The sequence below is a fragment of the Halichoerus grypus genome, chromosome 12, assembly GCF_964656455.1.
Source record: "Halichoerus grypus chromosome 12, mHalGry1.hap1.1, whole genome shotgun sequence".
Lineage (NCBI taxonomy): Eukaryota > Metazoa > Chordata > Mammalia > Carnivora > Phocidae > Halichoerus > Halichoerus grypus.
In genome coordinates, this window is record NC_135723.1 from 95,332,767 (window position 1) to 95,360,368 (window position 27,602).

General features: G+C 38.4%; 1 protein-coding gene across 1 annotated transcript in view; it reads left to right on the forward strand.

Annotated features, from left to right (window-relative positions):
* The window catches only part of LOC118532568 (olfactory receptor 2A2-like), a 220,561-nt gene that overhangs the window by 10,889 nt on the left and 182,070 nt on the right, over positions 1 to 27,602 (forward strand).

Below are 27,602 nucleotides of genomic sequence, written 5' to 3' on the forward strand. Positions count from 1 at the left end.
CTAAGTAAGGAACAAAAGGAGGAAGGAATATTGTACAATAGGCATGGAAGGGGAAAGAGGAGAAAGAATGGATAGTAACTCATCTCACTCCCTTGGAAAAAATCTCAAAGTCCTTTCTTCCTTTTTTTTTTTAAAGATTTTTTTTTTTTTTAAACGTTTCTTGTTTTGTTTTTTGTTTTTTTTTAAAGATTTTATTTATTTATTTGAGAGAGAGAATGAGAGACAGAGAGCATGAGAGGGAGGAGGGTCAGAGGGAGAAGCAGACTCCCTGCCGAGCAGGGAGCCCGATGCGGGACTCGATCCCGGGACTCCAGGATCATGACCTGAGCCGAAGGCAGTCGCTTAACCAACTGAGCCACCCAGGCGCCCCCTTTTTTTTTTTTAAAGATTTTATTTATTTATTTGACAGAAAGAGAGTTAGTGAGAGCAGGAACACAAGCAGGGGGAGTGGGAGAGGGAGAAGCAGGCTTCCCGCCGAGCAGGGAGCCCAATGTGGGGCTCAATCCCAGGACCCTGGGGTCATGACCTGAGCCAAAGGCAGACGCTTAATGACTGAGCCACCCAGGCGCCCCTCAAAGTCCTTTCTTCCTGTGTCTCGTGTAAGTCAGGGGATTCACAGTTCTTCCATTTGTGAACATGTTATCACACATTCTCAGTGTCCAAGCAGAGTTGAAGTTTCATATAATCCAAAATTCATTTGACATTTTAAATCTACCTAAAAATAATCAATCCTAAATTTTTCAAAATTGGCATGTGTCTCAATAGATGTCAGTGGTACTGGGCTAAAATTCTCCTTAGATATTCAGATATCAGTGGAATATCGACTGTGTTATCAGTGACAGTGAATTGTTGAGACACAATAGTCGATGTGAATCAGTCCTGACAATATGATGGCATAGCAAGGATGACAGTAAAGCAATTAAAATGTAGGGGTGAGAAGAGTCACAGAGAGTAAGACTTTGTGGGTGATTGCAGAAATCTTCCTGTATGGAAGGACCAGAAAATATCTTGTAGGAGGCCAGGAAAGTGATTGCGACTGATCCAGATAACAAGGAACTCAAGCAAAGGAGCACCTTGTGAAGTGTGCTGAGCTGGAAGAGAGCATAAAAATTCAAAAATATCCAAAGCTGGGCTTATGGGGCAGAGAGGATGAGGAACTAGTGAAGATAAGGCAGGTGGTAGACAGGGGCCAGGTCTTAGAGGGCACTGAATGCCAAATTCAAACCAGTAAATGTTTTTAAGTCAGTGGTAGCTTGATAAAATTTACATTCTTGAGATATCATTTTGGAAAACAAGTCAGAGGAAGAAAAGATTGGAGCAGAGGAGACTACCTAGGGGGCTGCTCCACAATCACTATTGAGACATTAGAGGAATCTGAATTAAGATAGTGGCAATAGAGAAAAAAAATCAAGTCTTGTGATTTAAAAGTTATTTCAGAGGAATACTTCATCTGCTCTCAGTTTGGAATTCCCGTGTGCATCTCATTTGTCTTCTAAAATATTAATATCCTGTCTAAATATTCTGTAAATTGTGGAGTCAACTGAAAAACTGACCACTATGAACACATCATATATACAATGTAGGAGAAAAATATAAAAGAAGGAAATTAGTCAAATATATACAGGACACTTCAAGGAGGAGAATATGTGAAGGTGCTGTACCTCATTTCTGTGACTGATGTGTGGTCCCAGTGTGACTTTTCTCCACCTCCCATCCCATGACCCCTTTGCTTTCACCCAGCAACTTAGCTTGTTTGGGTTCACCTGAAAAGTTTTCCAGATCTGCATTTCTCAGGAAGCAGAAATGTTGAGAATGGGCTTTAGATATGTAGAAACAAATGAGTGTCATTTTATATTCCATGCATTAAATTTCTACTTTCATCTTTTTCATATTATGGACTTTTTTTTTTCCAGGACTGCCTTTTCTCAGAAATTTAAATTTTCATTAATATATGTGAATACTTTGAGACAACTGGCATTCCTCATTAATAGCTGTTTGCGAATGACATTCTCAGTATAAGGGAGGAAAGTACTGTTGATTCAGGGGCAAAATAAGATGATGTTCTAAACATTAAAGCCATTAAATATAACTCCTTAAAAACATTGGGCACTGAAAAATATTTGAAAATTAAAATCTTGTTCATTATTTAATAACCATAAAAATATCACTGAGGTATTTTGTAAGAAACAAAAAACCTGATATATATAAAAGTTACAATTTGTTCAAATAAGAATCCAAATAAAATCCATACATTACCATTGTCTCCTATGTCTCTGAAGACCTGCTTAATGTATAGGTTCACCTTCAATTTCCTTTTTTCCCTTCGGAATTATTTGTTGAATAAAACAGGATTGTTTTTCCCAGTTGGATTCCCTTGCAGCTTGGATTTTTTGATGACATCCCCGGAGTGTAGTTTTGCATGTTCCATTTACCCTGTATCTCCTTTTAGATCTGGAGGCTTGATCAGATTTAAATATATTTTCTTTTCTGGCAAGATTTTTCAGATGGTGGCTTGTACTTCTATCAAGAGGGACACAGTGTTCAGTTTCTCTTCTCTAGGGTTTATTATGGTTATTGCATTGCGTAGGGTTTCTCAACAGCAGCCAACGTCTATTGACATTTAGGGCTAGATAGTTGTTTCTTCTTCAATCTTCTGCACATTGTAGGGTATTTTTCAACATTCCTGACCTCTACCCACTAAATGGCAGTTGTGTCCCCTCCCCACCTCCTTCCAGTTTTGACAATCAGGAGTCTCCAGATATTACCAAATGTCCCTGGGGATAGCAAGATCACCCCTGGTAGAAAACTACTAACTTAGATCCATTAATTTATTAGGGGTTGCAAGGTGGGGATATTCTATTGTCCCTTTCTCTTTAGTATTTGAAGTGCATTTATAAGTAGAAACTTCCTCCTCACCACCTTTTTATCTTCCTGAGGTATAGTTAATAGAGGAAAGGCAGGATAAATGTTTTATTTTTTCCCTTTCTTTACCACTTTTTATAAAATACAACAAAAGAGATGTTTTAAAAAAAATCATGATGAGCTCATCAATGTAAACTTATTTGCTGTATTTTTATTTGTTGCAGCTATTGTCTTTATCGATGTTCAAATTGTCTTGTATTTATTGAGTGGGAGTCTATTTTAATTCCCTTTTGGTGCTATAACAAATCACAAGTTTTGTGTCTTAAAACAACACAAAATTATTATCTTACGGTTTTGGAGCCCAGAAGTCTGAAATGGGCTTCCCTAGGCCAAAATCCAGATGTCCACAGGCTGTATCCCTTTCTGGAAGGCTAGGGAAGAATCTGATTTCTTGCTTGTCCCAGCTTTCTAAGGGAGCTTCCACTCCTTGGCTCATGCCCCTTTCTTCCACCCTGAAGGTTAGCACAGCTCCTTCATACCTCTCTCTGACTCTGATTCTGCTTCCATCCTCCTATCTCTTTCTCCTGACCCTGAGCCTTTCTCCTTACTCCTATACAGACCCTTGTCTGGGATCACACAGATTATCCAGGAAAATCCCTCCACTTGAAGATCCTTAATATAAATGCATCTACAGGTTCCTTTTAACAATGTAAGGCAGGTTCTGGATATGAATATGAATAACATATAGGTTCTGGAGATTAGGACATGGGCATCTTTAAGGGGTCATTACTCTGGCTACCAAAGAGCCTATTAAATTGGCTACTTAGTTTTTTGGTTTTTTTTCCCCACATGATCCTAGTATCTTCAATAGCTCCCTTGCTTTCTGGTGTGATACAACATTACAGTCCCATCTTTTACCTTTCTTGCCTTATAATTGGAATTATTTCTCCAAGAAACACTGATTCCTTTAGAGGGAAAATGGAATTTGAGAGCACAGTCTGAGTACTGTATTCTACTGGCTGTTGGTAAGATGTATAGTCAGTAATGGTTGTAATTGAACTAGTATTGGCTAAATAAAATCCAGTATGTTGAACCCATAGATAGTCACCGTCATCACCATGACCACTGATGTGCTTGGGAAATGAGGCTGATTGACTTCTGAGTATACCAGTATTCTTGTCCACATGGAAACTGAGAACCTCCTTTGTCATGAGAAATCCTATGGAACACACATGAATTTACTCCTCCTTCTTATTTAAAGCTCTGTGTCCCAATCCTCTAAAAATTTTCTTTTATATCAAGGTAAAAGATTAGGTGTGGCCTTTAAATCAGTTCATATCATGGCTTCCAATGATCTTTCTTCCATGCAAAGTTATGGTGAAATGTACTGTATAAAATTCTCCTCTTTAGGAAGAACACTTTCTCCATGGTCTTTCTGGACCACACCTTCTCAGTTAAATAGTCATAGAAATTACGTAGGAGACCATATTATGTGTTGAAGATTCAATGGCAGGATGACAGGAACAGACATGATGGAAGTATAAATCAACTGTTTATGACAGTTAGTTTGAGTCTTTAGGATCTGCTCAGGCCTAGTCTCACATATACTACTTTATGATTTGTTCCTCAAAGCAGGTTTTGATGGACAGCTCCAGGTTCATGGTGATCTGGTTTCCCATGACCAGGCATTCCCATGGCCTACTAGGGCCCAATAGCAAGTAAAAGTTGTTTCTCAAAACATCAGGTAACTTGACAAAGGCATTTCCCCCCCGAAAACCCTATGGACCAGCACTTTGATTCTTTAATCAAATCTTCCTATAGGGCCTATTCAGCATTTCAATCTGCCATAGATACTTCAAGGATCAGTGAGAACATGGGGTCATAAGGACCAAGTAGAAGATTGTTTGCACTGTAGATGAACCATCTGGAGAGTTTCTTTTGCGCTGTTCTTGAAACTGGCATACATGGCACCCTAACCTGATTGGCCTTCTAATGGTAAACCCAAAATGGACAAATATGGAAAAAACTGAGTCTTGAAGAAAACAGATGCAGATAAAGAATAAACATAAATTGCACTGGTGTTACCACAATAGAAGCTTCCAGGCTGGATATTCAGGTATTAGGCCTCAATGACATAGTTCATTGATTAGAGAAGTTATTTCCTTATATGGTACAATGTTGTAGATATTGACTTGATGTTCCACTGAATGGGATGCAGGGATCACTGTCTTACAATGAGTTTCTATATGGAATATAACCTGTTCTCCACCTGCTTCTACAAGTATTCTCTAGGGGTACCTGGGTGGCTCAGCCGGTTAAGCATCCAACTCTTGATTTTGGCTCAGGTCATAATCTCAAGGTCATGAGATTGAGCCCTCCATGCTGGGTGTGGAGCCTGCTTAGGATTCTCTCTCTCTTTCTCCCTCTGTGCCCCCCACCCCATTCTCACTTGCTTGAGCTCTCTCTCTCTCTCAAAAAAATAATAAAATAAAAAAATATTCTTTGTGCTACTTATTTCTTAGATCAGAGCAAACCAGCTTTAGAAGCAGACTGGATCTCCAATCTGGGTCAGATTCTTTGGTCTGGTCTGTGGAGGCTGAAAACTACATGCTGATACTGGGTCCTTCTCCTGAGAGACACTGAGGGGAGGAAATGATCAAGCTAAATACTCCTTAGTGCATACACATTAGCATAATTTCAGACTTCTTACTATCAAGGGCTTTCTTCTATGGGGTTTGAATATTCTAAATATCCCTTTTAAATTGTAGAGTTCTGAAGTAAACAATGATCTCAAATGTAGTCTAATCAAGTCAGAGTCCAATGCATGTGGAAACTGGCTAGCTGCTCATAAAACATTTCCTCTGCTTCACAGTGAGGTGAACCATGGAACCAAGTTCTAACTTCTGAAAATGTAGATGCAAAGTGAGACAATATGCCACTTCCAGGCCTGGCCTGTTGAAATCTCCCAGCCAGCAGCCTCCATTATTCATTGTTTTGCTCTGAAGTCACCCATATACAGCGGATCCAGCACAAGACTCTGGGGGGCTCAGAGGGTGGAGAAGGCTGGATCCTGAGTCACTGACTGGATGAGAACTAGCCAGAAGAGCCATCCCCACCAGTGTTACCCACATGGGAATGTGTATAAATAAGAAATAAATTTTATTGTGTTAAGCCATAGTTACTTGGGAACTGTTTATTTCAGATCTAGCCCACTTTGAATAGTACAATGAGATTATTATTTTAATATGATCATTTCACAAATATCCTATGTACATCTAATTAGTACCTTGCTACTTATAACTAATGAATGACATTTGCCTTCAGGCAGCTCACAGTCCAGTCAATTTTCAGTAATTTGGACTTCTTCATAATTATTACAAATGTGTTTAAGATTGCTTTAGCTAAAGTTTTAAGTAGATACCAAGTATTGAAATGTGATAATTAAAAGCTTCATGTCTTTATCATATAAGCTGTTGTTGAGCCAACACTCCAAATTCCTTACTACTTGATTTTTTTTTGTCTCCAAGTGCAATGCTAAGATTAATAAATAATAAAGGCTAATTCATTATTTTATTTTTTAATTGAGGTAAATTTTCATATAGTAAATTCATTCTTTTTTTTTGTGCAGAATTCCAGGAGTTTTAAAAATGTGTACAGTCATATAAGTACCACCACAATCAAGACAGAAATTTTCATCATCCAAGCATATTTTGGTGCCCCTTTTTAGTCAAATGATTTTCTGAACACCATTGATGGTCAACCACCAAGCAGATTTCTCTATTTGTCTATTGCAAAATATCATGTCAATGGAATCAGTAGGACACAGCCTTTGAATCTGACTTCTGTCCCTTGGCATAAAGCATTTGAGGTGCATTCGTGTTTTTTCATGTTATGATAGTCCATTCTTTTTATTTGTGGAGTAATAGTTTGATTGTATGGATGTACCACCTTTGCTGATTTACTTTTTTTTTTTTAATCTGGATCCTTTTATTTTTTTAATTTTTTATTATTTATTTTTTTATTATGTTAATCACCATACATTACATCATTAGTTTTTGATGTAGTGTTCCATGATTCATTGTTTGCGTATAACACCCAGTGCTCCATGCAGACGTGCCCTCTTCAATACCCATCACCAGGCTAACCCATTCCCCCACTCCCTCCCCTCTAGAACCCTCAGTTTGTTTTTCAGAGTCCATAGTCTCTCATGGTTCATCTCCCCCTCCGATTTCCCCCCTTTCATTCTTCCCCTCCTGCTACCTTCTTCTTCTTCTTCTTTTTTTTTTTTTAACATATAATGTATTATTTATTTCTGAGGTACAGGTCTGTGATTCAACAGTCTTACACAATTCACAGCGCTCACCATAGCACATACCCTCCCCAATGTCTATCACGCAGCCACCCCATCCCTCCCACCCCCCACCACTCCAGCAACCCTCAGTTTGTTTCCTGAGATTAAGAATTCCTCATATCAGTGAGGTGATATGATACATGTCTTTCTCTGAGTGACTTATTTCACTCAGCATAATACCCTCCAGTTCTATCCACGTCGTTGCAAATGGCAAGATCTCATTCCTTTTGATGGCTGCATAATATTCCATTGTATATATATACCACATCTTCTTTATCCATTCATCTGTCGATGGACATCTTGGCTCTTTCCACAGTTTGGCTATTGTGGACATTGCTGCTATAAACATCGGGGTGCACGTATCCCTTCGGATCCCTACATTTGTATCTTTGGGGTAAATACCCAGTAGTGCAATTGCTGGATCATAGGGTAGCTCTATTTTCAACTTTTTGAGGACCCTCCCTACTGTTTTCCAGAGTGGCTGCACCAGCTTGCATTTCCACCAACAGTGTAGGAGGGTTCCCCTTCCTCTGCATCCCCGCCAACATCTGTCATTTCCTGACTTGTTAATTTTAACCATTCTGACTGGTGTGAGGTGATATCTCATTGAGGTTTTGATTTGGATTTCCCTGATGTCGAGCAATGTTGAGCACTTTTTCATGTGTCTGTTGGCCATTTGGATGTCTTCTTTGCAGAAATGTCTGTTCATGTCTTCTGCCCATTTCTTGATTGGATCATTTGTTCTTTGGGTGTTGAGTTTAAGAAGTTCTTTATAGATTTTGGATACTAGCCCTTTATCTGATATGTCATTTGCAAATATCTTCTCCCATTCTGTCAGTTGTCTTTTGGTTTTGTTGACTGTTTCTTTGGCTGTGCAAAAGCTTTTTATCTTGATGAAGTCCCAATAGTTCATTTTTGCCCTTGCTTCCCTTGCCTTTGGCAATGTTTCTAGGAAGAAGTTGCTGCAGCTGAGGTCAGAGGTTGCTGCCTATGTTCTCCTTTAGGATTTTGATGCACTCCTGTCTCACACTGAGGTATTTCAACCATTTTAAGCCTATTTTTCTGTGTGGTGTAAGGAAATGGTCCAATTTCATTCTTCTGCATGTGGCTGTCCGATTTTCCCTACACCATTTGTTGAAGAGGCTGTCTTTTTTCCATTGGACGTTCTTTCCTGCTTTGTTGAAGATGAGTTGACCATAGAGTTGAGGGTCCATTTCTGGGCTCTCTATTCTGTTCCATTGAAATATGTGTCTGTTTTTGTGCCAGTACCATACTGTCTTGATGTTGACAGCTTTGTAATAGAGCTTGAAGTCCAGAATTGTGATGCCGCCAGCTTTGCTTTTCTTTTTCAACATTCCTCTGGCTATTCGGGATCTTTTCTGGGTCCATACAAATTTTAGGATTATTTGTTCCATTTCTTTGAAAAAAGTTGATGGTATTTTGATAGGGATTGCATGGAATGTGTAGATTGCTCTAGGTAGCATTGACATCTTCATAATATTTGTTCTTCCAATCCATGAGCATGGAACGTTTTTCCATTTCTTTGTGTCTTCCTCAATTTCTCTCATGAGTATTTTATAGTTTTCTGAGTACAGATTCTTTGCGTCTTTGGTTAGATTTATTCCTAGGTATCTTATGGTTTTGGGTGCAATTGTAAATGGGATCGACTCCTTAATTTCTCTTTCTTCTGTCTTGTTATTGGTGTATAGGAATGCCACTGATTTCTGTGCATTGATTTTCTATCCTGCCACTTTACTGAATTCCTGTATGAGTTCTAGCAGTTTTGGGGTGGAGTCTTTTGGGTTTTCCACATAAAGTATTATATCATCTGCAAAGAGTGAGAGTTTGACTTCTTCTTTGCCAATTTGGATGCCTTTGATTTCTTTTTGTTGTTTGATTGCTGTGGCTAGGACTTCTAGTACTATGTTGAATAGCAGTGATGATAGTGGATATCCCTGCCGGGTTCCTGACCTTAGGGGGAAAGCTCTCAGTTTTTCCCCATTGAGAATGATATTCGCTGTGGGTTTTTCATAGATGGCTTTTATGATATTGAGGTATGTGCCCTCTATCCCTATACTCTGAAGAGTTTTGATCAAGAAAGGATGCTGTACTTTGTCAAATGCTTTTTCTGCATCTATTGAGAGGATCATATGGTTCTTGTTCTTTCTTTTATTAATGTATTGTATCACATTGATTGATTTGTGGATGTTGAACCAACCTTGCAGCCCAGGGATAAATCCCGCTTGGTCGTGGTGGATAATCCTTTTAATGTACTGTTGGATCCTATTGGCTAGTATTTTGGTGAGAATTTTTGCATCCACATTCATCAAGGATATTGGTCTGTAATTCTCCTTTTTGATGGGGTCTTTGTCTGGTTTGGGGATCAAGGTAATGGTGGCCTCATAAAACAAGTTTGGAAGTTTTCCTTCCATTTCTGTTTTTTGGAACAGTTTCAGAAGAATAGGTATTAATTCTTCTTTAAATGTTTGGTAGAATTCCCCTGGGAAGCCATCTGGCCCTGGGCTTTTGTTTGTTGGGACATTTTTGATGACTGCTTCAATTTCCTTAGTGGTTATAGGTCTGTTCAGGTTTTCTATTTCTTCCTGGTTCAGTTTTGGTAGTTGATACATCTCTAGGAATGCATCCATTTCTTCCAGATTATCTAATTTGCTGGCATAGAGTTGCTCATAATATGTTCTTATAATTGTATTTCTTTGGTGTTGGTTGTGATCTCTCCTCTTTCATTCATGATTTTGTTGATTTGGGTCATTTCTCTTTTCTTTTTGATAAGTCTGGCCAGGGGTTTATCAATCTTGTTAATTCTTTCAAAGAACCAGCTCCTAGTTTTGTTGACCTGTTCTACTGTTCTTTTGGTTTCTATTTCATTGATTTCTGCTCTGATCTTTATTATTTCTCTTCTCCTGCTGGGTTTGGGCTTTATTTGCTGTTCTTTCTCCAGCTCCTTTAGGTGTAGGGTTAGGTTGTGTATTTGAGACCTTTCTTGTTTCTTGAGAAAGGCTTGTATTGCTATATACTTTCCTCTTAGGACTACCTTTGCTGCATCCCAAAGATTTTGAACAGTTGTGTTTTCATTTTCATTGGTTTCCATGAATTTTTTTAAATTCTTCTTTAATTTCCTGGTTGACCCATTCATTCTTTAGTAGGATGCTCTTTAGCCTCCATGTATTTGAGTTCTTTCCGACTTTCCTCTTGTGATTGAGTTCTAGTTTCAAAGCATTGTGGTCTGAAAATAGGCAGGGAATCATCCCAATCTTTTGGTACCAGTTGAGACCTGATTTGTGACCTAGGATGTGATCTATTCTGGCACTAGAGAAGAATGTGTATTCTGTTGCTTTGGGATGGAATGTTCTGAATATATCTGTGAAGTCCGTTCAGTCCAGTGTGTCATTTAAAGTCTTTCGTTCCTTGTTGATCTTTTGCTTAGATGATCTGTCCATTTCAGTGAGGGGGGTGTAAAAGTCCCCCACTATTATTGTATGGTTGTCGTCGATGTGTTTCTTTGCTTTTGTTATTAATTGGCTTACATAATTGGCTGCTCCTATGTTAGGGGCATAGATATTTACAATTGTTAGATCTTCTTGTTGCATAGACCCTTTAAGTGTGATATAGTGTCCTTCCTCACCTCTTATTACAGTCTTTGGTTTAGAATCTAATTTGATATAAGGATTGCCACCCCAGCTTTCTTTTGGTGTCCATTAGCATGGTAAATGGTTTTCCATGCCCTCACTTTCAATCTGGTGGTGTCTTGGGTCTAAAATGAGTCTCTTGCAGACAGCATATCGATGGGTCTTGTTTTTTTGATCCAATCTGATAGCCTGTGTCTTTTGATTGGGGCATTTAGCCCATTTACATTCAGGGTAACTATTGAAAGATATGAATTTAGTGCCATTATATTGCCTGTAAGGTGACTGTTACTGTATATTGTCTGTGTTCCTTTCTGGTCTATGTTACTTTTAGGCTCTCTCTTTGTTTAGAGGACCCCTTTTAATATTTCTTGTAGGGCTGGTTTTGTGTTTGCAAATTCCTTAGTTTTTCTTTGTCCTGGAAACTTTTTATCTCTCCTTCTATTTTCAATGACAGCCTAGCTGGATATAGTATTCTTGGCTGCATATTTTTCTCATTTAGTGCTCTGAATATATCATGCCAGTCCTCTCTGGCCTGCCAGGTCTCTGTGGATAGGTCTGTTGCCAATCTAATGTTTCTACCATTGTAGGTTACAGATCTCTTGTCCCAAGCTGCTTTCAGGATTTTCTCTTTGTCTGTGAGACTTGTAAGTTTTACTATTAGATGTCGGGGTGTTGACCTATTTTTATTGATTTTGAGGGGGGTTCTCTGTGCCTCCTGGATTTTGATGCCTGTTTCCTTCCCCAAATTAGGGAAGTTCTCTGCTATAATTTGCTCCAATATACCTTCTGCTCCTCTCTCTCTTTCTTCTTCTTCTGGGATCCCAATTATTCTAATATTGTTTCAACTTATGGTATCACTTATCTCAAGAATTCTGCCCTCATGATCCAGTAGTTGTTTATCTCTTTTTTTCTCAGCCTCTTTATTTTCCATCATTTGGTCTTCTATATGACTAATTCTCTCTTCTGCCTCATTTATCCTAGCAGTTAGAGCCTCCATTTTTTATTGCACCTCATTAATAGCCTTTTTGATTTTGACTTGGTTAGATTTTAGTTCTTTTATTTCTCCAGAAAGGGTTTCTCTAATATCTTCCATGCTTTTTTCAAGCCCAACTAGTATCTTTAAAATCATCATCTGAACTCTAGTTCTGACATCTTACTAATGTCCGTATTGAGTAGGTCCCTGGCAGTCGGTACTGCCTCTTGTTCTTTTTTTTGAGGTGATTTTTTCCATCTTGTCATTTTGTCCAGAGGAGAATAGGTGAATGAGAAAACAAAATGCTAAGAGGGTAACAACGTGCCCAGAAAATATACACTAAACAAATCAGAAGAGACCTGAAACTGGGGGAAAAGAAAGGGAAAGAAAGAAAAAAGAAAAAAAGAAAAAGAAAAAGATAAAGATAAAAACAAAAACACAAAAACAAAAACAGAATATGATCAAATATGATCAGGTTGGTGTATAGATCAGTGCCACACACTAGATTTTGGGTGTATTTTGGTCTGTTAGAAGAAAGTGCCTCCCAAAATTTTAAAGAAAGAAAAACTTATATATGTACAAAAATAGGGGTTAATATGATGAAGGGATGGAATGTGAATATAAAGATGAAAATTATAAAAGATTTTATAAAAGGAATTGATAAGAAGTTGGTTGAAAGAAGAAAGAAGAGGATTTAAGAAAAAAAAAAGGGAGAGAATGTGATCAGGCAGGAGACTAGAACAAAGCCATACACTAGAGATTTAGGGTATATCTTGGTCTGTTAGAAGAAACTGTATCCCAAAATTTTAAAGAGAGAACAACTTATATATATACCAAAAATAAAGTTAACCACTATGAAGGGATAGAATATGACTCTAAGAATGAAAAATAAAAAAGATTTTTTAAAAAAGGGATTGATAAGATGTTGTTGAAAAAGGGAAAAAGAAAAATTTAAAAAAAAAAAAGAAAAAGAAAGTTAAAAAAAGATTAACTTTGAAAGACTAAAGAATTATGGTAAAAAAAGCCATGAATTCTATGTGCAGTATTCCCCTAGCGCTGGAGTTCTGCCGTTCTCATTGATCGGTAAACTTGGTCTTGGCTGGCTGTTCTCGCTGATCTTCTGGGGGAGGGGCCCGTTGCCGTGGTTCACAAATGTCTTTGCCGGAGGCAAAATTGCCCCGCCCTTGCCGGTCCGGGCTCAGTAATCTGCTCGGGTTTGCTCTCCGGAGCTTTTGTTCCCTGCAAGCTTTCCGTACAGCTTTGGAGGATGAGAGTGAAAATGGCGGCCTCCCAGTCTCCGCCCCGGAGGAGCTGAGAACTCAGGGCCCCGCTCCTCAGCGAGCCCCCAGAGAAAAGCCGTCAGTCACTCCCGTCTCCCCGGTCTCCGGCCACACTCCGTGCTCACCCGGCCTGTGACCGAGCGTTTCTATCTCTGGCACCCGACCCCGGGTGGAGTCTCCAAACCCAGCAGATCCCTGCGGTGCGCTCCCGCACCTCTCCTCCCGGGGGAAGAAGGTGAGTCTCCCCGGATCTGCCGCTTGTTGGGTCCCTGCTGGAGGAGCAGTGGCCCGACTGTGCCGCGGATCACGGTCTATGACAACCCCGAGCTGAGAGCCTGCGCCTGGGCTCCGTCTCTGCAGCCGGCTTCCCTGCTCCGATACCTGGGAGCTCTGCCGCACTCAGGCACCCCCGGTCTTTCTGTGACCCCGAGGGTCCTGAGTCCACACTGTCCCGCGAGGGTTCCACCTCCCGCTTCCACCCCCCCGCTTAGCCACTGGAGCGACGTCCCTCAGCAGAGCCGACTTCTAAAAGTTCCGATTTTGTGCTCCCCGGCTCTATCACTTGCCAGAAGCGGCCGACGGAGGCCCCTCCCCCGCCGTCTATCCTCCCGAATATCGCCTCGGATTCACTTCTCCGCACGTCCTACCTTCCAGAAAGTGGTCGCTTTTCTGTTCAGAGAGTTGTTGCTATTCTTTTCTTTGATCTCCTTTTGGGTTTGTAGGTCTTCAGAATGGTTTGATCCCTATCCAGCTGAATTCCGGGGACCAGATGAAATTTAGGTCTCCTACTTCTCCGCCATCTTGCTCCCCGCCCATTGTTTATTTTCTTACTAATTAGTTTTGAGGATTTGTTAAATATTCTAGATACAAGTCTTTTATAAGATATGTGTTTTGCAAGCATCTTTTCCCAGTCTGTGGCTTGTCTTTTCATTCTCTTAACAGTCTTTCAAGAAGCAGAAGTTCCAATTTTAAAGAAGTCAGATTTATCCATTTGTTTCATTATAGATTGTGTTTCTGGTGTCCTATCTAAGAAATCTCTGCTTAATCCAAGGTCACAAAGATTTTGGTCAATATTTGAGTCCCTGATCCATTTTGATCCATTTTGTATGTATAATTGAAGGTCTGGATCCAATTTCTTTTTTTGCATATGGATATCTAGTTGTCCATCACAATTTGTTGAAAATTCTGTTTTGTTTTGTTTTTTGCCTCCATTAAATTTTCCTTGTGCTTTTTCCAAAAATAATTGACCATATATGGGTGTATGTATTTATGGACTCTTCTGTTCCTTTGATCCTTTTATCTAACGCTGTGATTTGAAATTGGTAGTGTAAATTGTCCAACTCTGTTCTTCTTTTTCAAAATTTTTTCAGTTATTCTAGATCCTTTGTTTTTCCACAAACTTTTAGAGTCAGATTAATTCCTACAAAATTAGTTTTGCTTTGTATCTACAGATCAGTTTGGAAGAGAATTAATATATTTTTTTAAATATTGCCTTTCACTCCATGAACATGGTAAATATTTCTTCATTTATTGGTGTTCTTACATTCCTTTCATCAGTGTTTTTTAGTTTTCTGCATACAGATCTAGCATGTATTTTGTTAGATTTGCACCTAATTCTTTCATGTTTTTATGTACTATTGTAAACAGCACTGCCTTTCAAATTTCAGTTTTCAATTTTTATTGCTTGTAATTACAAATACAATTGATTTTTGTGTGTTGCTATCATGTCTAGTGAACTTGCTAAACCCATTAGTTATAGTAGCTTTCTTGTAGACTAGTTAGGTTTTCTACCTAGATAATTTTGTCATCTGTGCGTAGAGACAGAATTTTTTCTTCCTTTCCAATCTGAATGCCCTTTGTTTCTGCTGCCTTATAAAAGGCGCTGGCAAGGACCTTTAGTACAGTGTGAATAGAGTGGTACAAAAGGGCATCTTTGCCTTATTCCCAATTGTAAGGAGAAAGGATTTGATCTTTTACCATTTAGTATGAACTCAGTTAAAGGTTTTTTAAGATGCCATTTATCAGGGTTGAGGAAGTTCTCTTTTCCTAGTTTGCTGACGGTTTTTATCATGAATGAGTGTTAAATGTTTTTTTATTTCAAATTTTTATTTAAATTCTAAATAATTAACATGTGTGGTAAAATTGGTTTCAGGTGTAGAAATATAACACCCAGTGCTCATCACAAGTACCCTCCTTACTAGAGGGTATTATGCTAAGTGAAATAAGTCAGTCAGAGAAACACAATTATCATCTGATTTCACTCATATATGTATTCTAAGAAACAAAACAGGAGCATAGGGGAGGGGAGGGAAAAATAAAACAAGATGAAATCAGAGAGGGGATAAACCATAAGAAACTCTTAATCATAGGAAACAAACTGAGGGTTGCTGAAGGGGAGGGAGCAGGAGGATGGGGTAACTGGGTGATGGACATTAAGGAAGGCACGTGATGTAAGGAGCACTGGGTATTATATAAGACTGATGAATTACTGAACTCAACCTCTGAAACTAAGTAATTGAATTTAATAAGAAATGAAATTAATTAATTAGTTAATTAATTAAATTTAAATAGAAATGAAAACAAAACAAAAAACCAAAAATAAATAAAATAAACTTATTGTTTGTTCAGAAAAAAACAAACAAGTGCCCTCCTTAATACCCATCACTCATTTAGCCCATCCCCCACCCACCTCCCTCCATCAACCCTCAGTTTCTTCTCTATGGTTGAGTCTCTTATGGTTTGCATCCCTCTTTCCCTCTCTTTCTTTTTTTCTCTTACCCTATGTTCATTTATTTTGTTTCTTAAATTCCACATATGAGTGAAATCATTTGGTATTTGTCTTTCTCTGACTTAGTTAGCTTAGCATAATGCAGTCTAGCTCCAACCACATCATTGCAAATGGCAAGATTTCTTTTTTTTTTTTGAAATGAAATATTCCTTTGTATATGTATACCACATCTTCTTTATCCATTTATCAGTCAATGGACACTGAGCTTGTTCCATATTTTGGCTAGTGTTAATAATGCTGCTATAAACATCAGGGTGCATGTGCCCCTTCGAATCTGTATTTTTGTATCCTTCGAGTAAATACCTAGTAGAGCAATTGCTGGGTCATAGGGTAGTTCTATTTTTAACTTTTTGAGGAACCTCCTTACTGTTTTTCAGAGTGGCTGAACCAATTTGCATTCCCACCAACAGTGTAAGAGGGTTCCCTTTTCTCCACATCCTCTCCAATATCTGTTGTTTCCTGTGTTGTTAATTTCAATCATTCTGACAGGTATGAGGTTGTTATCTCACTGTGGTTTTGATTTGTATTTCCCCTGTTGAGTGATGTGGAGCATTTTTTTCATGTGTCTGTTAGCTATCTGCATGTCTTCTTTGGACAAGTGTCTGTTCATGTTTTCTGCCCATTTCTTAACTGCATTATTCATTATTTTTGGGTGTTGAGTTTGATAAGTTCTTTATAGATTTTAGATACTAACCCTTTATTAGATATGTCATTTGCAAATATCTTCTCCCATTCTGTTGGTTGTCTTTCAGTTTTGTTGATTATTTCCTTCTCTCTGTAGAAGCTTTTTATCTTGATGAAGTCCCAATAGTTTATTTTTGCTTTTGTTTCCTTTGCCTCCAGAGATGTGTCTAGTAAGAAGTTGCTAGGGCTGATGTCAAAAAGGTTAGTGCCTGTCTTCTCCTCTAGGATTTTGATCACTTCCTGTTTCAGATTTAGGTCTTTCATCCATTTTGAGTTGATCTTTGTGTATGGCATAAGAAAGTGGTCCAGTTTCATTCTTCTGCATGCAGTTGTCCAGTTTTCCCAACACCATTTGTTGAAGAGACTGTCTCTTTTCCATTGGATGTTCTTTCCTGCTTTGTCAAATATTACTTGACCATACAGTTGTGGGTCAATTTCTGGGTTTTCTATTCTGTTCCATTGATCGATGTGTCTGTTTTTGTGCCAGTACTATAGTGTCTTGATGATTGCAGCTTTGTAATATAGCTTGAAGTTTGGAATTGTGATACCTCCAGCTTTGCTTTGCTTTTTCAAGATTGCTTTGGCTATTCAGGGTATTTTTTGGTTCCATGCAACTTTTAGGATTGTTTGTTCTAGTTCTGTGAAAAATGCTGTTGGTATTTTTTTAGGGATTGCATTAAAAGTGTAGATTGCTTTGGGTAGTATAGACATTTTAACAATATTTATTTATTCTTCTAATCCACGAGCATGGAGTGTCCATTTCTTTGTGTGTCATCTTCAGTTTCTTTCATCGGTATTTTATAGTTTTCAGAGTATAGGTCTTTCCCCTCTTTAGTTAAGTTTATTCCTCAGTATCTTATTATTTTTGGTGTAATTGTAAATGGGATTGTTTTCTTAATTTCTCTTTCTGCTGCTTCATTACTGGTGTAGAAATGCAACAGGTTTCTGTAGATTGAATTGTATCCTGTGACTTTACTGAATTTGTTTATTAGTTCTAGCAGTTCTTTGGTGAGACATTTTAATTTCATGTATGTTAGCTCTTATTTGATATTATCCCATGCTCTCTTCTCTTTGTATCATCATCATTATTTTTTCTCTTTGTACTTCAGTTTTGCTTATTTCTATCAACTTTATCCTCATTGACTTTTTCTCAGTTCTGTTGAATTTGCCCATAAGCAGTCTTCATCTTTGTTATTGTGTTCTTCAGTCTAGTATTTCCATGTGATTCTTCCATATATTTTTCATTTATCTACTGAAATTCCTCATGCATTTATGACACTGTCCATCTTTTCCACTATATCCTTTAATGTTTTAATGAGAGTTATTTTAAAGCCCTGTGTGATGGTTCCTATATGCAGATCATACTTAATTCTTGTTCTGTCAATTGCTTGGCCCAGTAACAGCATATTTTTTCTTGCTTTTTCTCTGATCTTTAATTTTGGTTAAACCCAGACGTGTGTGTGTAGGATGACAGACTATGAGATAAATAGTATTATGCTTTGCAGTGGACACATCTCTTCTGTTTACCCTGTGAGGTAGTGTGTATGTGGTGTGGAATCAGTGCAGCCAGGATTGTGTTGGGTTTGAGTTTTATGTTGCTATGGTTATCCTCAGTGCACCAACAAATTCAATTTTCTCTATCACGATTTATTCTTAGTTTGGGATGTTCAGTGGTTGGAGGGCCTTTCCCAGTGTCACTGAACCACCCTGAGTTTTAGGCTCTTTCTATTAGACTGCATGTGGAGAGTGTGTCTGTCCACAGACTGCCTCTACCCCATGGTAACAGCTTTGACTTGTTCCTGAATTCCTGCTGGCCTGGCGATGGAGGGTGAGGCTTTATTCCTTTTGTCCTGGTTCTTTCTCAGTCTTAGGCACATCATTTGTCCCTGTGTTTCAGAATTTTTTAGTGATCCTCCCCCTCTGTGGTTCTAGGAGATGGCTCACAGACTGACCTAGATTGGTCCCTGCCAATGGAAACCCCAGACCTAGAGGTGATTTTTTGTTTTGTTTTGTTTTTTGTTTTTTGTTTTTTTTCTGTTCCCCGTTCCCTCAGGAATGAGCCTTTATCTGTCTCTGAGGAAAACAGGGTTTGCTACCCTTCCCCAGTGGCTTCAGGCTTGTGTTCCATAATGGAGATGATTTGGTGATGAGAGTTCCTCATCCTTCTGTGGCAGATGTGGCTGCCTTCACCTAGACCTGCACTATGAAGGAGAGAGACTTTCTCTGGTTTTCTACCTCCCTCAAAAATTCTCATGAGTACTGCTCTAAGTATGTGGAGAAAATCTCAAGAATATGTGTGAACTACCTCTATTTTTCTCTGGCTCCTAGCCATTGTATACTCATAGTACTCCCACATTCAGCTTTTACCAATCTGATAAATCAATTCTTATAGGCTTGCATGGTGCCCCACATTCATCCCATACTCTGGCTCAGGTAAGACAAAACCCATGTCCCACCTCTTTCTGGATGCAACTATCATTCCTGAGATTTCATTTTATTTGGTTTCCCTGCAACCTCAGCTTTCTGATGATTTAAAGATAGTTATGGTTTTGTAGATTATCTGCTCTTTTCTTGTTTGATGTTCTTTGCTTGTTTGATGATGTTTGATGTTTGAGGTGATGTTCATTTAAGCTTTCTACAACCTAAATGGAATCTAGAAGTAACTAAATTATTCTTTAAAGTGTATTTTACAGACAAAGTAAAAGAGGGAAAAAGATGCTAATTTTCAGCTAAGTACTAGTATAACAATGACAAATAAAGCTCTTTAGGCCAAGGAATTTTAAGTCAACAAATCACTTATCTGGAAGCAGCATACCCAAATTAGATGCAGTACTTGGAGCAAATATTTGTGTTCTTCTTGCAAACCAAGCCTACACATAGGTAGTAATATTATTGTGTTCATCACAAGTGTTTCTTGAAGAACGTATTCCAATTCATAGGCTGACACCCATGAGATGACCTTCTTGGTCAGAAGAGAGCATTTCCTATTTGGGGAACAGCAGGAATTGTAGGATAGGTAGGGGCTCACAGGGGAGACAAACAGGGAAAACTGAGATTGTGGTTGACTTTGAACTTCTTTTCTCACAGTTAGTTGAGATACAGCATTAGAATCATTAAGATCAAATATTTGTGAAGTGAATAATGGTAGAATAAAGTGTTGTAATGAAAAATTAATGTGACAGTGGTTTACAGAATGAATTGTTCCAGGAGTTCTCAAATGTATTCTATCAGAAACACCTGAAAGACTCATTAAAATAGTTTTCTGGACCCTCTGCAACATATCTGATTCAATAAGTTTGGGTAGAATGAAGCCTATCATGCACTGAAATGAACTGAATTACTTAGCACTTTGGTATGAATGCTAAAATAATAGCAGTCAGCAGTTTTAATAATGGAAAGAAAAGATCCATGTGACAATGTTTCCAGTAAAAGTTGATATAACTTACTGAGTGATGGAGGTTGAATGAAAAGAAAGGCTCCCCAGGTCTGGAGCAGAAGTGACTGAGTTTGCTGTGGGGTCCTTACCAAAGCTTGGAATTTGGGAGTTTCCCTTTTTGTTGTCTGCAGATGAGTGGAGGAAAACAGCAGTTGGATACTGTGACTAAAGCACTCATAGCCATGGAATTTTTCCACCTTTCCTCAGAGAAAGTATCCAATCAATTCTGTCAATCTAGAGGAATTCAGAAATTCAGGTGAGAAATGAGAAGCATCTCTACTTTCTCTTTCTATTGCCTGGACTATCACAGAAACATTGTCAAAGTCACTGGGTGCTGTAGTATCAGACGTTATAGGAACATGGCAGAATGAATGAAGGGACAAGCAGGATGATACATTGGTGAGAATAGAAGATGTGGGAGTAATTTTTGGACATTAGGGAAATAGATGAGGTGGCATGTGGATGATGAGGGGATGCATACATGGTTGGCTGAGCAGATAAGCAGGTGGCTGAGTGAGTATGGAGATGGCTATATACAGTGGGTAAGTGTGTGGATATGTAAATGGTAGTGCTAAGAGTGACTGGGTATTGGACTTGGAGATGAATGGACAGATGATTCACTTACAGGGTTCATGATGCCTGAAGAATATATCAAGAGATGTAATGTGACTGCATTTTGTGAATTTTGCATTTACTCTATTCATAAAAATTAAAGATTTGGAAAGGTATAGAAAGCTAACACTTCTGTACTTCTTTGTTGAGAATTTCAATGACCTTTTTCCTTTCCTTTTTGCCCCCATGTAGAGCTTAAGATTTTCTACATCCCCCTTTTGGGATCTTATTTGGAGTGTTAAGTATATTATGTGATGTTACTATTTTTAAATCTAGGAAAGTACCATGAAAGATGTACTCAGGTGTGCATCCATCTTTGCAAAACTCGAAGAAGGTCCAGTGGGTCTTTGCACATTTGTCAGGGGAATGAGGTACAATGCTCCTGAGTTCAGAAGGAGAGATGAGGTTATCTTGGAGCTTAAGGGGACAACTGGTTTTTTTTTTTTTTTCTCACCAGGTTTGATTGCAGACCTAGTCATTGCTCAGCAAAATAGGGGCATGAGTGCTAAATGTCAGGTTTGGGCTACAGAATATTCTAAAACCTCAGAAAACTAGTATCTCTGGCTTTTTAGAATGACCCTAGGCTTCAGGGGGTTGCTGTGGTTGAGGAGTATGGGGAAGAACAGGCTTCACAGGGAGAAGAAGGGCAGCATGGATGCCCTGCCCTTGAGAACTTGGAGTGGTGACGGTGATGGACATTCTATTGCATAAAGCTCCTGAGGGGAGTCTGTCTGCCCCACATTGCTAATTCAGACACTGCTGCTCCCCACTAGGTTTGCATGGGAGCCAATTGTGGGGCACCTGTGAACTTTCTAGTAGCTGTTTACCTCACATCTAAACTAGTCCCTGATGAGCTCTTAGCCAGGAGCCTGAGGAGTCTAGGACTCATTTCTCTGGTCCATGACTTTGTTAGAGGGAAGCATTCTTTAGAAACCAACATAAAATTAGACTGAAGTAGATGCATCTGTTTGTTAGGCACTAATCACTGTTTGAGAGCTCTGATGGAGGCACCAACAGAGGGTGGGTATACACAGAGGTGTCTAGAGGGGCTGAACTAGAACCAATCTGACTTGTTAACTGATTTGTTAGGGAGTTTGGATCAGGAATGTGACCTACAGAGGCTACAATCTTTTCACCCTGAATATTATGGCAAATGCCTGAAAGTGATTCTGCCTTCATGAAGCTGGGGGTTCAGGTACATTTCTGTTCTAAGGGTTCTTAATTCCCAACTTATGTACTGACAGAGGGAGAAAAAGTACAATGGCGGGAAATGGGAGGAAGCACCTGATTAATAATTAAAAAGTGGAGTTCCTACAGATGAATTCTGCATCTTTTGGGGGAAAGCAGTTAGGAAACAAGCCCAGATCTGTGAAATGATTAGTTAGGTTTTGATATTCTTGAACATGAAGTAAGAGTATATTATATTTCCAGACAAGATAAATTGTCAATTGCTTTAAAATACCTTTTCTCAGTTATTTCTCTAAGGGTATATATACAAAGTATTTGGATTTTCCTTTCTACGGTCGAGATTTAAAGTGTAGAGTGATTAAATGGGATTGCTCAAATTCATATACACGCAAGAATATGAGCTGGGACTAGAAATAAGTTCTCCTGACTCTCATTTCAGGGTTGGTTCCTCTAGAATGGGCTGGAGAAATTGTACTGTGGAGACGTAGTTTTTTGAGGGAATTATACTGGGCTAATCTTCCTACAAAGCACAAGACATATAAAGAAGCTGAGCATTTATAGAATGAAATTATGATAAAATATATCACAAAAAGTAAATTTCAGGTTTGCACATGTTGGAGAAACTGGGTCCTCAATAACTGGATTCAGGATATGTGAAGAGTCAGTTAACAAAATCCAGATATGAAACAGTAACAAGAATCCAAGAAGAAAAATTAATTGCCCTCTCAGGATTAAAAATTATCTTTAAAACATCACCTTCCCAAGTGGCCCTGGGATCTTTTGTTTCCAGATATTAAGATGATGCAAATATGCCTGTCCATGATGATATAGTCAGTGTATGCAACAACTAAATACTCAGCCACAGTTTAGAGGACTCTTTAAATAAAAGTGACATTTCTATTGACAACTCAATGGTGTAAAAGTGTGGTCTGGTTTATTTTGACCAGCATGAAAGAAAGCATATCTGTAGGTTGTGGGACTTACCTTCATGTGCTCTGCTTCTGAATTCAAGAATTGTAATCGGTCTTTGCTAAGACTGTAGAGGACTCCAGTGAGAAGGCCAAATATGATTACGACTCAATGGAGTGTTACAAAAGATGATGCACAAACTTTCAGGGGAGAAAAAGTTTTTGGCATTTTATCTCTTAGCCATAAAGCATCATTTCTATAATGAATGGGGGAAAATATGAAGAAGGGGCTCACCTATAAACCTCAACTGTGTTTCAAACTGGATTTTTGAGGCTGATCCAAGGTTTTGTCATCCATGAACTCTTTGAATTGGCATGAATAGTGGAAGGGGTAATTATTCTGAAATATAACTCTGGAAGTTTAGATACTGAAGAATCCTTCTATAGTGTGCATTCCTCCTGAGTCTTTTCAAATAAATACTTTTCTCTTCATGATATGGGGGAAAGGGAGAAGATAATTTATGAAGCCATCAGTCAATAGAAATGGAAAATATTATTTGATAGATTTAATTTAAATGTATTTAAATGGGTAACATTTAAATGGATAACACATTCACTGGCGTAGGATATTAAATGTGGCAATGAATGTTGAATAGGTAAATACACCCATGTGTCAAGCCCTGGATACTTCCTTCCTTGCAAAGGAAAATTTAGTATTTTGGAGTGTTGGCTCATAAAGTAGCAATGGAAACTAAATGCAACTAAAAATTGATTAATAAATGTGGACAGCAGCACCTGAAGACATCTCTAGAGAATCACAAGTGATGATCCTGTCTGTGTGTACTAACACATGAAAAATTCCATCATACTTGGTTTATTTGTCTATAGTATGGGTCAGGTTACTCATCTTGTTCTTGATGAGCAGTTCCTTGTAATTCCTCAAGGTTGTATCATATTGTTAGAGCAGGAATATGGGGAGGATGTGGTAAAGGCTAAAATGGTACTTTATGTTGAGAATTGCTGCTTGGGGCAATACCCTTTCTCTCAGGCATACTGCAGAGCTATAGGGAGGTTGGAATGAAAGGGGCTCCCACCTGGGAGGTCCACTGGTCAGAATTTAAGTATACTATGATAGTTGGGAGATGCCTCATTTTTAAGACTCCAAAATATCAGATGTTTACAACAAATATCACTAAAAATCACTGCCTGAGAATTTACCATTAGAAATATATTTAACTTGGGGCAACTGGGTGTCTCAGTTGGTTGAGTGTCTGCCTTAGACTCAGGTCATGATCTGGGGTCCTGAGATCAAGTCCCACATTGGGCTCCTTGCTTGTCAGAGAGCCTGGTTCTCCCTCCCCCTCTGCCTGCCACCACTCCTGCTTGTGCACACTCTCTTTCTGTCAAATGAATAAATGAAATCTTTAAAAAAAGAAATATATTTAACTTGACTTAAGATCTTGATTTTGCTGATATTCTTCTTAAGATGGGAGAGGAAAGGGCAATTTTAGAGCATGGACTACTTTACTGGAGGGCAGACCTTGGTATAGGGAGTTAGAGATGGCATGAAAGTATTTGTCCATAGATGAAGGGTTAGAAGGCAGACTCAGATAGAGGGAGTCAGGAATAAGCTAAGGCTAAATTTTATCTACCCCATGGCGATAAAAGCCAGTCTTGATTTTAACATCAGCAAGTGCCATTGTCTGAATTTTCCCTCTTCATCTTCAGGTGACATATACTTTTATCTGAAGGTGTTATCATGTTGTAGGAGATTAAAACAACAGGAAAAATAATTGTGGTTCAATTTATGAAGATAGAATAGGTTGAAAAATAACATTTAATCTGTTTACAATTTCAATTTTTATAATACAGAAAATGTAACAGTTCCATAAGATCAGTGGATGAATTTGCTTTACTTAAAAAAAGATCATAATGATTGACTAAAATTTTACTTTTAAGTTAGATGTATTGTGTCATGTAAAAGAAGGCTTTTTTGAGAAATCTCAACACCTATTTTTTTTTATTTAAATTCAATTAGCCAACATATAGTACATCTTCAGTTTTTGATGTAGTGTTCAATAATTCATTGCTTATAACACCCAGTGCTCATCACATCATGTACCCTCCTTAATGCCCATCACCTACTTACCCCATCCCCCTGCCCACCTCCCTTTCCACAACCCTCAGTTTATTTCCCAGAGTCAAGAGTCTCTCATGGTTTGTCTCCCTCTCTGATTTCTTTCCGTTCAGTTTTCCCTCCATTCCCCTATGATCCTCTGCACTATTCCTTATATTCCACATATGAGTGAAACCATATGTTAATTGTATTTCTCTGATTGACTTATTTCACTTAGCATAATCCCCTCCAGTTCCATCCATCTTGATGTAAATGGTAGGTATTCATCCTTTCTGATGGCTGAGTAATATTCCATTGTATATCTGAACCACATCTTCTTTATCCATTCATCTGTTGAAGGATATCTTGGCTCCTTCCACAGTTTGGCTGTTGTGGACATTGCTGCTATGAACTGCTGCTACTGGGGTGCAGGTGCCCCTTCTTTTCACTACATCTGTATCTTTGGGGTAAATACCTACTAGCACAATTGCTGGGTCTTAGGGTAGCTCTATTTTTAACTTCTTGAGGAACCTCCATACTGTTTTCTAGAGTGGCTGTACCAGCTTGCATTCACACCAACAGTGCAAGAGGGTTCCCTTTTCTCCACATCCTCACCAACATTTGTTGTTCCCTGACTTGTTAATTTTAGCCATTCTGACTGGTGTAAGGTGGTATCTCATTGTGGTTTTGATTTGTATTTCCCTGATGGCAAGTGATGTGGAGCATTTTTTTCATCTGTCTGTTGGCCATTTGTATGTCTTCTTTGGAGAAGTGTCTGTTCATGTCTTCTGCCCATTTCTTGACTGGATTATTTGTTTTTTGGATGTTGAGTTTGATAAGTTCTTTATAGATCTTGGATACCAGCCCTTTATCTGTTATGTCATTTGCAAATATCCCATTCCATAGGTTGCCTTTTAGTTTTGTTGATTATTTCCTTTGCCGTGCAGAGCTTTTTATTTTGATGAAGTCCCAATAGTTCATTTTTGCTTTTGTTTCCCTTGCCTTTAGAGACGTGTCTTGAAAGAAGTTGCTGTGGCCGATGTCAAAGAGGTTACTCTCTGTGTTCTACTCTAGGATCTTGATGGATTCCTGTCTCACATTTAGGTCTTTCATCCATTTTGAGTTTATCTTTGTGTATGATATAAGAGAATGGTCCAGTTTCATTCTTCTGCATGTGGCTGTCCAATTTTCCCAGCAGCATTTATTGAAGAGATTGTCTTTTTTCCATTGGATGTTCTTTCCTGCTTTGTTGAAGATTAGTTGACCATAGAGTTGAGGGTCCATTTCTGGGCCCTCTATTCTGTTCCATTGATCTATGTGTCTGTTTTTCTGTCATTACCATGCTGTCTTGGTGATCACAGCTTTGTAATAGAGCTTGAAGTCAGACATTGTGATGCCCCCAGCTTTGGCTTTCTTTTTCAACATTCCCCTGGCTATTCAGGGTCTTTTGTGGTTCCATACAAATCTTAGGATTGTTTGTTCCAACTCTGTGAAAAATGTCGATGATATTTTGATAGGGATTGCATTGAATGTATAGATTGCTCTGGGTAGCATAGACATTTTAACAATGTTTATTATTCCAATCCATGAGCATGGAATGTTTTTCCATCTCTTTGTGCCTTCCTCAATTTCTTTCATAAGTGTTCTGTAGTTTCTAGAGTACAGATCCTTTACCTCTTTTGTTAGGTTTATTCCTAAGTATCTTACGGTTTTTTGTGCAATTGTAAATGGGATTGATTCCTTAATTTCTCTTTCTTCAGTCACATTGTTAGTGTATAGAAATGCAACTACCTACTTTTTATTTTTATTTCTTTGTCATAGTGATAAGAACATTTCTATCCTGATATCTGCAGTAACTAATAATTACTGGAAATTATGAGAAGATAAATGAAGCTACTTTTAGCTAGAGTCCAACAATGATAATATTTTATTTGTTTATTTACTTTTAAAGATTTATTTATTTATTTTAAAGAGAGAGAGAAAGTGGGGGAAGGAGCAGAGGGAGAGAAACTCATGCTGACTCCGTGCTGAGCATGGATACTGACCTTGAGATCATGACCTGAGCCAAAATCAAGAGTTGGATTCTTAACTCACCGAGCCACCCAGGTGCCCCCAACAATGATAATATTTTAAATAAAAAAAGTTTTTCTCCACACTCCAGACCTAACTTTTCCTGCAACTTCCGTGTCATTCATGAAACTTACCATTTTCTACTCTTTTTTTAAGAAATATTTTATTTATTTATTTGATGCGTAGGGGCAAGTGGGAAAGAGAGTCAGAGGGAGAGGGAGAAGCAGGCTCCCCTCGGGACTTGATCTCAGGACCCTGAGATCATGACCAGAGCCAAAGGCAGACGCTTAACTGACTGAGCCACCTAGGTGTCCCGGATTTTCTACTCTTACATGACTTATTTTTAAGGGTCAGTATAAGCTGGTACACTAGTTTACAAGATTAGGTACTTCATACAAAACTCCCATTTAATATCATTTTATTTTTAAAATATTATTTCATTTTAAATCATTTCACCAAAAGGACAGTGATCAATATAACACTAATAGATTTCAGGCATTACTGACAGTGCTTTAAGGAGATAATTTTTCATGGACTATTTCAATGATATCTATTATATCACATATTGTGTTTTATTTGTTATGGCCCAAGTAATTACCCTACATCTACCACAATTCATAAAATACAAACAGGAGGAATTGCTTCCTTCATGGTGCTCTTGTCCAAGGAGGAATCACAGGGGTATAT